The following is a 12,108-nucleotide window of genomic DNA, read 5'->3' on the forward strand; positions in this document are numbered from 1 at the left end:
TAGCTACTCCCAATGTAATTAGTGCAGTTAGCCTGGTGGTCACGTAGCTAGTTACGGTGTAATTAGTGTAGTTAGCCTGGTGGTCACATACTAGATACAGTGTAATAAGTGCAGTTAGCCTGGTGGTCACATAGCTAGTTACAGTGTAATTAGTGTAGTTAGCCTGGTGGTCATGTAGCTAGTTACGATGTAATTAGTGTAGTTAGCCTGGTGGTCGCATAGCTAGTTACAGTGTAATTAGTGTAGTTAGCCTGGTGGTCATGTAGCTAGTTACGATGTAATTAGTGTAGTTAGCCTGGTGGTCATGTAGCTAGTTACGGTGTAATTAGTGTAGTTAGCCTGGTGGTCATGTAGCTAGTTACGGTGTAATTAGTGTAGTTAGCCTGGTGGTCATGTAGCTAGTTACGGTGTAATTAGTGTAGTTAGCCTGGTGGTCATGTAGCTAGTTACGATGTAATTAGTGTAGTTAGCCTGGTGGTCATGTAGCTAGTTACGGTGTAATTAGTGTAGTTAGCCTGGTGGTCATGTAGCTAGTTACGGTGTAATTAGTGTAGTTAGCCTGGTGGTCCACCACCGGAGGTTGTTATCTGGTGAAGGGGCAGTTACCCCTTTGTTTTGGTATTAATGTGTTTTCTCCAAGGAGTACTTCTGTGACTCAGTTGAACTCACTATGCATGTAAACACAGCAATACACATGCACAACCCTTAAAAGTATCAAAGATAAATACACATGCATATGATATACACTCATACGCAATATATAGTCACATAGCACACGTTATTTGCAGTAGTAATTCTCTAGACTGTACTGCTATCGATTACCTCATCACCTTGCAAGGTGGGAGTCTGACACATCATCATCGACCATGATCTAAACATTGCTGTATTAAGATCTCTCCATGCCGTTTTCACCCCTCAAGGTCCTACGATGCAACAACTCCCCAAACTCCAGCACACAAACTGATTCCTTTGCTCCGTCTCCGTGGTGGATGTCCTCTCCTGGCCGCGTTTCCATTTTTTTGGCAACCGCTGCTCCTTTAGTCTCGATCGCCGATCATCATCCACGCCAATGACGATGCGCCCTGCTGCCCGAGCACACTTACGTTTCTTAACAGTCAATATTATGTTGACTGTTAACCCTCTCCCATTCCGGTGACGTATGTGTACGTCATCAGAACGAAATAATGAGAAAAAATCTAAAGAAAATAATTTTATTAGGTACGTCTTCAGGTCGGAAGACGTACCCGAGGCTCCCACAAGGTCATGTGGGAGGGCATGTGGCATAGTTTGGCGCCAGCTATCGTAGAGTTCGGTCGTGTCGCTACGGTTCTCTGCGGTGAGTGCAATGTCTTTAAAAACAACAGCGCTACGCCTCTCTAAATGAAACTAACGGCGAACCGCTTGCACGTTCTGACATTCGGCGGCAAACGGGACACCGCACCCAGCAACTTGCAGACCGCCTCGGGATGGGTAAAATGGTTAAGAACTCACGTGCAATGAAGTTTGCCGATGCCAACTCACCTGAGCCTCTGCACCAGACGTGATCGCCTACCCTTTATACACACCGCCCACAGTGGCACGGCGGCGTCCACCACCCACCAGTGAAGCGATGGCTTCTCTAACCCTGTTTAAAAAATACGTGGGAGGGGAGAAGGGTTACTGTCGCCCAAAACCCTCGCGACCTCCTGGGCACAACACACGCCCTCGCATCCCACCAACGTGGAAACAGCCACTCTCAATACCTCTTCTTAAATCCAGACGATTGGTCATCATCTCTCCACACCGTGAGCAGTGTGGTGAAGGCATAGTAACAGATCGTGACACGGAGCCAGCTACTGTGGGTGGTGTGAAGGTTCATCGACAAGCCATGGGATGACAATTTCCGTGGGTAGCGTGGTGAAGGTTGACTGAGGAGATCATTAGCAAAGCCCGGGTGCCATTAGCAGTGTGGTAACGGCTCAGTCACAGGTCGTGGCACAGACCCAGCTACTGTGGGCTGGGCGGTGTTGAGGCCTCGCCGCACCACACTCACCTCCGTCCCCCTCGTCCAGCTCGCCGACCCGCGTGGGTCTCATGTAGGGACTGCCGTCTCTGTGCAGCGCGGGAATTGATGACCCAGCTTCAGTGGGACACCTCCAGCATTAGCTCGACGCTCACCGGCAGCCGCTCTGACCGAACGGTGGCCGCCACATCCACGGCCTGCGTGATGCTGCACAAGCGCACGTGCACACGTGGGGCAGGTGGTCCTGAGTGCGCCCGCATCGGCGCTGCGCAGTCACCCGTCTGCCACTGAAGTGGCGTGTTGTGGCCGATGCAAATGTAGCGCAGAAGAGTATGGGGCTCTGTGTGTGTACGTGTGTATGTTGAACTTCTTTTTGCGCCATACGTCGCCAACCGCACAAATCGGAGGTGCGGGGGAAAGGACCAGAAACTAAATGCACAAAGATCAGTTCTAAAGAAATTAGATTTCAATCTTTAATAAATCAACATTTCAATCTAAGAAATGAGGTTTCAATTTGATACGGCTCGCGACCACGTGAAACCCATCACTTCGACATGGCCCACAAGCAATATCCATCACTGTGAGCATCTTAGCCGCACTAATCAGGTACTAGAGGGAAATATTTTTTTCCTGGCTATAACATGGTGTTTCTAATTTTAGTCCGCTTCTGTCACAGCTGAAGGCCCTAGCAGTGACAGAACAATTTCTGATTTGAAACCCCACCTAATTTACTCCTGGTATAAGCACAACCGTTTATTATAAACCTTGCTGACATGTGCGCCCACCTCCGTTGCGTTTACGGTCAGCTGCCACAATGCACAGCGCGTTTATAATAAACGGTTGTGCTTATACCAGGAGTAAATTAGGTGGGGTTGCAAATCAGAAATTGTTCTGTCACTGCTAGGGCCTTTGGCTGTGACAGAAGCGGACTAAAATTAGAAACACCATGCTATAGCCAGGTCAAAAATATTTCCCTCTAGTACCTGATTAGTGCGGCTAAGATGCTCACAGTGACGGATATTGCTTGTGGGCCATGTCGAAGTGATGCGCATCATGCGGTTGCGAGTCGAATCTAATTGAAAACGAATTTCTTAGATTGAAATCTAATTTCTTAGAGATGGAAAACTAATTTCTTTAGAACTGCTTTTTGTGTTTAGTTTCTGGTCCCTCCCTCACTGCACCTCCGATGAGCACAGATGATTACGTATGGTGCGAAAGAAGTTCAACATTCATATATACAATCAGTGGCTTGACTACTAGTTGTAACAGTGTCAGAGAGGGTAAAACCTCTTCGTAGTTTTTCATATTTTGATACTGGAAAAAAAGGTCCCATTTTGTAGATGCTCACCCCGAGCTTTAAATGCTCCGATAGTGGCATTGTCTTCGTGCTGTTCCTCTTTTTGCGTTTTGCTCTGGCCTAACACTGGTTGAGACTAGGCCCTAAAGAAGGCTGTCTCTGGTGTCGGCCAATCAGTTTCAAAGACAATGCATATATTATCAGAGCATGTTTGTTTACATGTTCACCACAACAATGCAGACATGATTCCTTGAAAAAGGTTTCTATTTGGTGTTTGAACATCTTAATACCTGTTTTATTGCCAGAAAGTGTTTAACCTATTCTTATTTTTTAATAGTTGTAAAAGTGTGTTTATATACTGCCCTACAAAGCCAGCGATGTGGCATCAATTCCCGACCATCGCTAACGCCGCCACTGCAGCTTTGCACTTTAAATCTAGATTGAAAACTCATTTCTTTAGAACTGAATTTTGTGTTTAGTTTGTTGTATCTTTCCCTGCACCTCCGATTATCCCGGTTGGCTAAGTACGGTGCGAAATAAGTTCAACATACAATCCATGGATATCCAAAACGTGATATGGGCCTCCTCTAGGGCGAGTCGGCCTCAAACGAGTACCTGATACAATGTACCAAAAATCCGCACTGAGGAAGGGCAACAATACCAGACCTGGCGCTAACCACACCACCACATTGTACGCTGTGCAGGTATTAATAGGTGCTTGCCAACAGAACTTACCCCAACGGTTTGTTCAAGGCTACATGAGAAAAAGTCGTTTTATTCATGCAGCATTATAAAGTGTGGCATGGCCAGAGGTCGGCAAGACCTGTAGCTCCGGAGACTGTGTTGTGGCTCTTGAAATAGAGTTGTTTTTTTACTGAATTCCAAAAAATGGCTATTCTTGTTATTTTGTTTGCCGGCCCCTGTCCGTGGAAGTCCAGTTGACCATTGAAGTCCAGTTTGCCATGGAAACCCAGTTTACCATGGAAGTCCAGTTTGCCATGGAAGCCCAGTTTGCCATGGACAGGGGTCACCAACCTGTGGCTCATTAAGGACTGTTTTCGTGACGCTATTTATTAAGGACCACCGTCTCGTATTCACATCCATTGTGGCTCTTTTGAAATATTGAGGTTTTATTTTACCGAATTGGAAAAAAAAGTATCTTCTTGTTATTCTGGTTGCCGACCCCCGGCGCACGGTGAAGTATCCCACGGTGAAGCGCGGCATGGTGAAATGTGGCGTGGTAAACGTGGGTGAATCAAACGGTGCAGCGGGAGGGGTCACCTGCACCGGACAGCATCAGCATCATGGCTCCACTCCCCGACCCGGCCTCCAGCACCACGTCTCCCGGTCTCAGGTCAAGGTGCATGAGCATGGCACTCACATCCTGCCATGATAACCATCATCATGACCATCATAACCATCATCATGACCTTCATCATAACCATCATCATGACCATCATAACCATCATCATAACCATCATCATGACCATCATAACCATCATCATAACCATCAGCATGTCGGGCACCGTGTTGCGTGTCCTCGTCCACGCCTTTGACGCTGGCGTCAGGTTGCGTTTCATTCGACGGATGGCTGCCTTGGCCCTGTGCCTCCTGTCCCGCAGACTCCGCATCAGGGCTGAAGCTCTGGGGACCCAGGAGGATGGCGAGGCGTGCGGCTGGGGACAGGGAACGGCGCCACGTGCCGCGCCGGACAAGGGGTGAGGAGGCAGCATCCGCGACCTGGGAACAAGGGGCAGTGGAAACGCCATCATCTACACCTGCAACAACAGGGCTCTTAAGAGGCAAAATCTGGCCCACGAACTCGCGTCCCTTCATCGTACCATTAAACTATAAACTATATTTTATTTTACCACGTAAGGCCCACTGAGCTATAACGCTCTTTTTCAGAAGCAACCTGGCTATCACAAATGAGAGCTCATACAGTGGCTTATCACGTGGACATTTCTAGCAGCCCAATACTCTTAAACGCATGTTTTTTTTTTACATGGAGGGAAAAACCTGAGGACATATATAAAAAAGTACCACCGTGGCTCTGAAATTAAATGACAGTGCTAAAGTTAATTCGTTTGTGCGAGTGCGTGATATAATTTAGTGAATGGTCTTGGACACCATATCGACTGTGTTGTAATGTGTTGTGGAGGTGCAGGCCTGAGGTGTGAGGACTGTAGCACAGAGGTGGTGGTGATTCTGAAAACACTTATGGAATTAAAGTTTGGACACACCTGGCCTATAACAAATGCACGAAGTTTATGCAGCAACACCTCAATGAATCACCAAGACACACATTTAGGAGGGTCCTGCATTGTGATGTTCGGTCGTAAATTATATATTTTTACGTGGTTCTTGTGGGATAAATTGGTGATACCACTTAATAGATCTGCTGCTAGTTATATGTATGTTGAACTTCTTTTGCACCGTACGTAGCCAACCGTGCTAATCGGAGGTGAGATTGTTGGGTTCATGATACCCACTTTATTGGTGGAGTGGCAGTCAAAGGATGGAACATTGTCTGTTAATGCGTGAGAAGCTGGCTTTTATATTTAGTGCAGTTTTAGGCAACTATTTGATCAATCTGGCCGTGTTTCCTGAAGGGCGAGTCACTACAAATCACAGCAATATATATTCGTATTGGATCGATAAGGAGTTATCGAGACTTACCGCTACAGACGGACAGAAATAGACGAATAGAGGGAATACATTAATGGCAGTGTTCTTCAGTAATTTTCAGAAGGAGGGGCCCACTTTCGCCGATAAGACATCATCGGGAGTGTGGTGAGGGCCACCACACATTTGAAACCATTGTTGGGTTTTACAGCAGCACGATAATGATGACAATGGGGGGTGTTTTCACTCTTTGTGTATCGTCGGTGGGGGCCGCAGGTCAGGTGCCGGACTAAGGCCCCTGGGGCCCACCAGGGCACCCGCGGTGGCCTTGCGGTGAATGAAACCGCATTAACGCTTTCAACCTCAGTTGGAATGAATGTGTTTTTTTTTTAACCAACTGCCAGGCCCAGTAAATAAACATCACCACCAGCGGAGTGTGAAATCCCCCTGCCTTGGTGCATAGCTTCAACGGCTTCACACAGCCAGCCCCCAGCATGCACCGCGCACTGTGACGTGGCCCCGTGTGCCGGCTCCCGTCATGCACCGCGTGTTGTAACACAAGGCTACGTTATTAGTCGGAATAACCGTGACTTTAAATTTGCTTTTTTTTCCTTCTAAATCTACAAACCTGTCAACCCATACAGTTCTCTCCGTATTCTTGTACAGGGAAATTGAGTTTTCAGGTCCGTACGGCATACAGACATTTAAATACGGGCAACAAAATATCTATTTGTTTGTGTTTCTCCCTTATGATGGGACTTTGTAGGATGAACGTTGAGATTTATAAGGACACTGGGTAATCAATAATGTCTGAATTGGTCTGTAATAAGGTAGGGCACTGATAAGGGGTTGACAGGTATGAATCTCTAGCATTAAACTCGCTATTGACACATTTTTATTCGATCTTCATGCAGCGTCTCGCCGCCCTGTGTCTACCATGCCAAAAGGAGGACAGTGCAGCAGGATTCATCATTGTACTGTACTTCTATGCTCCGCGCCTTAATCGACCCACACAGAGCAGCCGTGGTGAAATATGGTGAAGAACCCCCGCGAGAGACACTGCATGGGGGGAGCGGCCTTCATAACGAAGTGAATCGCCAAAGGGCTGTAGATTAGCATTTATAATTGTAAGCTTATCAAACGTTGGGGCTGTCGCCAATGATCTGTACTCAGGATGCAATTCTGAATTTCGGATTTATCCGTAATTCCGAATCGTGTTTATTTTCACAGCCAACAGCCCGTGACATCGTCTCCATTATTCGATGGTTCTTTCGGTAAGTCAGGTAGATAGCAAAAATATAAAAAGTGATTAAAAAGTGATTTTACCGATTAAAAAGTGATTTTACCGATTAAAAAGTGAATTTACCAAAAAAAGTTACTTTAACGAAAGAACCATAGAATATGAATTCCTGCAGTCACTAAAGTTTAAGTCAAAATCGCTCCCTTACCACAATTATTATAATGCTGCAAATATGTAAATGACCCTAAAACTTTTTCGTAAACTGTCACGGGAAAATTGTAAATGTTCATCCGCAACGTGACCTTAGGGGCCGTCCATAAATGACGTCACGCACCTAGGGGGGGGGGTCAGACATTTGTGCCGATGTGACGAGGGGGGGGGGGTTGAGAAATGTGACGTCACATCAAAATGCGCAACTTAAATAAATATAGACACATTCTACTTAATTAAATAGACTTTTTTCTCCTACAACATCAGAGTGCAGCGCCACATTAAATACGCACTACAATGACAATAGTTTAAAGCGATTTGAAGCATGTTTTACTTTCAAAATGAAAATATGGTTTTGGGGGGTGGGGCAGAGCTTTGTGACGTCATATTTGAGGGGGGTCTGACTTTTTGTGACGCCGTGAGACGGCCCCTTAGACCGAAAGCTTTAAGAGGTTAAAAACCTCTACATCTGGCATGTTTATATTCTTAGTTTTTTCGGTAAAGTCACGTTGAAGAGAAACAACAAAATAATAAAATATATATAAAACAATAAAAAAAATTCTCACGACGTTTCGACCATAACTCAAACGGTCATCTTCAGGTGTGTTGGTTTGCATAAATTTTTTTTTAAACGGCGCATTTATTTATTTATAAAAAAAAAGACGTTAGCGTCACGCGCAGCGATTTGGCAGTTTACCCAGGACTAGTCCATCTATATTTTGAAAAGAGGAGGGGGGAGACGAAATTTTATAATGTATGCTGTCTGAAAGCCAATGTAAGCATGAACAATCAATTAAGAACTGAAATGGAAAGATTTGATAAACCATTTCGTTCTTAATTGATTGTTCACGCTTACATTGGCTTTCAGACAGCATACATTATAAAATTTCGTCTCCCCCCTCCTCTTTTCAAAATATAGATGGACTAGTCCTGGGTAAACTGCCAAATCGCTGCGCGTGACGCTAACGTCTTTTTTTTTATAAATAAATAAATGCGTCGTTTAAAAATAAATTTATGCAAACCAACACACCTGAAGATGACCGTTTGAGTTATGGTCGAAACGTCGTGAGATTTTTTTTATTGTTTTATATATTTTTTATTATTTTGTTGTTTCTCTTCAATGTGACTTTACCGAAAAAACTAAGAATATGAATTACTGCAGTCACGAAAGCTTTAAATCAAAATCTGGCATGTTTGTTAGGGGGGGGGGGGGCACAACGTGACGTCACGTCTTACCTGTGACTCTGTGACGTCACTCGCCCCGCGCCCTTCGCTTTCGATGTGGCCAGGGTGCGAGCCCGCACGGCTGGCGAGCTCACGTGACGGCACGCAAAAGCGGCGATGCATGTGCCCAGACGCGCGGTTTGACGCGGACCCTCGTACTCCCCTCAGGTCTCGGAAGTTCGAGGTCATCGGTGATGTCATTTGGCGTTCCGAGTGGCCGTCGCACGTGCGTGACGTCACCACTCGACGGCGTCGACTGTCGATTCCGAGGCGTTCGGTGTGAGCGACTCGCTATCGCGATTCTTGAATCGATGGCGTTTCGTCTCCCGTGGGCTGTTCCTGCGGCCGTGATGGCCACGGCCCCTTTTGTGCCAGGCTAGGTGCACCTTGAGGCCGTCAAACGTGGACTCCACCTGCTCCGTCTGTGTGAGATAGAGGGCGTCGCGGTGGCTAAGAGATGTTAACTACCTCGCTTGGTATACGGGAGGTCGTGGGTTCGATCCCGACCCTGACCCCTGCTATATATTTGGAGTTTGCGTGTCTCTCCTCCCGTAGAGATGTTAACTACCTCGCCTGGTATACAGGAGGTCGTGGGTTAGACCCTGACCCCTGCTGTATATTTGGAGTTTGCGTGTCTCTCCCCGTAGAGATATTAACTACCTCGCTTTGTATGCAGGAGGTCGTGGGTTCAATTCCGACCCTGACCCCTGCTGTATATTTGGAGTTTGCAGTGTCTCTCTCCCCGTGGTCGCATGGATTTTTCTCCGTGCCCTCCGGTTTTTCCTTCCACATTTAAAATCAACATCACGCGTTTAGAGTCGATCATCGATTATCCACGAGGGAGGGGACGCCAGATTTTCAAAAACTCCGGATAATTAATCACTAAATAATTATTTAAAATAGATGATTTTTGCACATTCTTGTATGACATGTTTTTAGGTGTTATATGTTTTTTTTATTTGTTTACTGTATGAAATTGTCAGACATTAACATACAATGGACAAAAATGAACATCCAACTTTAAAAAAAGTTACTCTATTTACTGTATCGTACTTACCACTCCAATTTCGAAGACTACATGGGTTTATGTATATGAGCGCAGTATTATTGTATGTAGTGTATAATGTAGTGTATATATTTGACACTGAAATCAAGCATAGCTACTTTGTGTGTCATGTTTTGGTGATTTCGAAAACGTTTTTTGGTTTGGCCATGTTTTTGTTTATTGTAGTACGGAGTTAGACTGATGGCCTTAATCTAAGTTGTCTTGTGGTTGTTGTTGTTTGACTTGCATCCCACTGGGATTTTTGCACACAGTGTTGGTGTACGGTGCTTTTTCAGGAATATTTAGATGTTTTTTCCTGCATTTTCTGTTTGCACAGTCGCATAGTCACTTTAAGATGTTTTCTTGTTTATTTTTGTGTTTGTTGCGGTTGCACCCGATTCACGAGCCGAATGACTCACATGGCTATACCTAATAAATGGAACTATCAATGGAACTATGTGTAGTGTCTTCAAAAATTACTCACACCAACACGTAACAAGTCACCTACTTACACTTTATTCACCTATTCTTGCACCAGTTGTAGGCACTCCTATAACTATCTATATCAGTGGTTCTTAAGCTGGGTTCGATCGAACCCCAGGGGTTCGTTGAGTCACTCTCCGGGGTTCGGCAGGGGTCAAGACACACACAGTATAGCAGCCCGGTTCGCACTAGCAATGTCGGGCCGTTTTTGTCAGCCGTCAAAAAATTGGCAACACACAATTTTTCTTCGCTGTGTTAGATTACAAGTGTTACACAAAATAAATTCAGCCCACTTGTATTAGTCGTGACGTCACGCTCCGCTTGGCCATCATTGGCTGCAGCTGATCACGCCACATTGCGTGATCAGGAACTTGGTGTGCTCAGTAGTCGACTTGTGGCTGTTGTGATTTTACGTCATTTGTGATTTTCTTTTAATCTTTCAATCCCTTCATACTAACTATGTCGAGCAAAAAAAGAAAGTGGTTGGACGAATATGTACAATATGGATTCACGTGTATAAAGGAACGTGATAGGAGTCAGCGTCCTCAATGCATGATTTGCAATGCCAAGTTGAGCATTTCTAGTCTAGCACCGGCAAAACTAAAGGAACACTTCCTAAAGCTGCATGGAGATGGGAAATACAAGAACACAACGCTCGCTGAATTCAAGGTGAAGAGAGCCAGATTCGATGAAAAGGCTACTCTGCCTGTTCTCGGCTTTGTACCCATCGACAAACCGATCGTCACAGCATCACAGTTGCGTACCTGATCGCAAAGCAGGGCAAACCACACACCATTGGTGAAACACTCGTAAAACCAGCTGCGTTGAAGATGGCGAATATCATGCTGGGAAAAGCTGCTGAAGATAAGACGACATGAGCGATGAGAGCTTGGCTCAAGTAGTTCTGATTTCAAGCCCAATAAAATTCAGCCTCCAACTCGACGAGACCACTGACGTTTCCAATCTAAGCCAGCTTGTATTCGTGGGCAATATGAAAGACGACGTGATGAAGGAATATTTTTTTTATTTTGTAACGATCTTTCGTGGAATATAGTTTCTGCAGTTTGTTCGGACGGAGCTCCAGCCATGCTGGGACGACACTGGTTTTGGAGCGCTGGTGAAATCCGATGCACCACACATCATTGTTACGCACTGTGTTCTGCACAGGCATGCGTTGGCAACAAAAACCTTGCCTCCAAAACTGCCAGAAGTATTAAAAATTGTAGTTGAGTGTGTGAACTACGTGCGAAATAGTGCTATGAAGCACCGCATCTTCAAAGAGCTGTGTAAGGAAATGGGCTCTGAATTCTAGATACTTCTGTACCATTCTAACGTTCGGTGGTTATCCCGGGGAAAGGTGCTGAATCGTGTTTTTGCCATGCGTGTGGAATTAGTCCTGTTTTTGCGAGAGTACCAACATTGTCACGCAGATTGCTTCGAAAATTCTGAGTTCGTTCTCATTTTGGCGTACATGGCCGATATTTTCGATGCTCTCAATCATCTCAATCGACAGATGCAGGGTGGTGGAGTCAACATCATTGAAGCGGAAGAAAACCTGAAGGAGTTTAAAAAAAAGCTCCCTTTATGGAAATGACGAACAGAGAATGATAACTTCACAAACTTCTCCCTGCTGGACGACTGTGTAAGTAAGATCGAAGACGTGTCTGGAATTGGAGACATTTCTGTACCTGGGGAGCTGAAGCAAGCAATTGCCATGCACTTAGATGAGCTCGCAAAGTCTCTCGACGGATACTTCCCCACCACAGAGTCATATCCAGCATGGGTGAGACAGCCGTTCACGTTTAGTGTTGCGACAGCAGATGTCAACGATGAATACCTCGAGGAAATCATTGAACTTCAGCAGAGCCAGCTTCAACAGCAACTCTTCAGAACAACAACGCTCTCAACGTTTTGGTGTCACCAAATCGTACCATACCCTCTAATTGCTAAGAAAGCCCTTGAGATACTCACACTGTTACAAC

The 12,108-nt window shown here is 45.5% G+C and overlaps 1 long non-coding RNA gene across 1 annotated transcript; it reads right to left on the minus strand.

Annotated features, from left to right (window-relative positions):
* Nucleotides 1–2,490: 2,490 nt before the first annotated feature.
* Nucleotides 2,491–8,781, minus strand: LOC142930585 (uncharacterized). Its single transcript, XR_012946541.1, has 3 exons — nt 8,611–8,781; nt 4,826–5,039; nt 2,491–4,683 (listed from the first exon to the last, which is right to left on the minus strand). It is a non-coding gene; the product is annotated as an uncharacterized LOC142930585 (long non-coding RNA).
* Between the last annotated feature and the right edge of the window lie 3,327 nt (nt 8,782–12,108).

Source organism: Petromyzon marinus, chromosome 42 (assembly GCF_048934315.1).
Source record: "Petromyzon marinus isolate PM22_M1 ecotype Great Lakes invasive population chromosome 42, UKy_Petmar_22M1.pri1.0, whole genome shotgun sequence".
Classification (NCBI taxonomy): domain Eukaryota; kingdom Metazoa; phylum Chordata; class Hyperoartia; order Petromyzontiformes; family Petromyzontidae; genus Petromyzon; species Petromyzon marinus.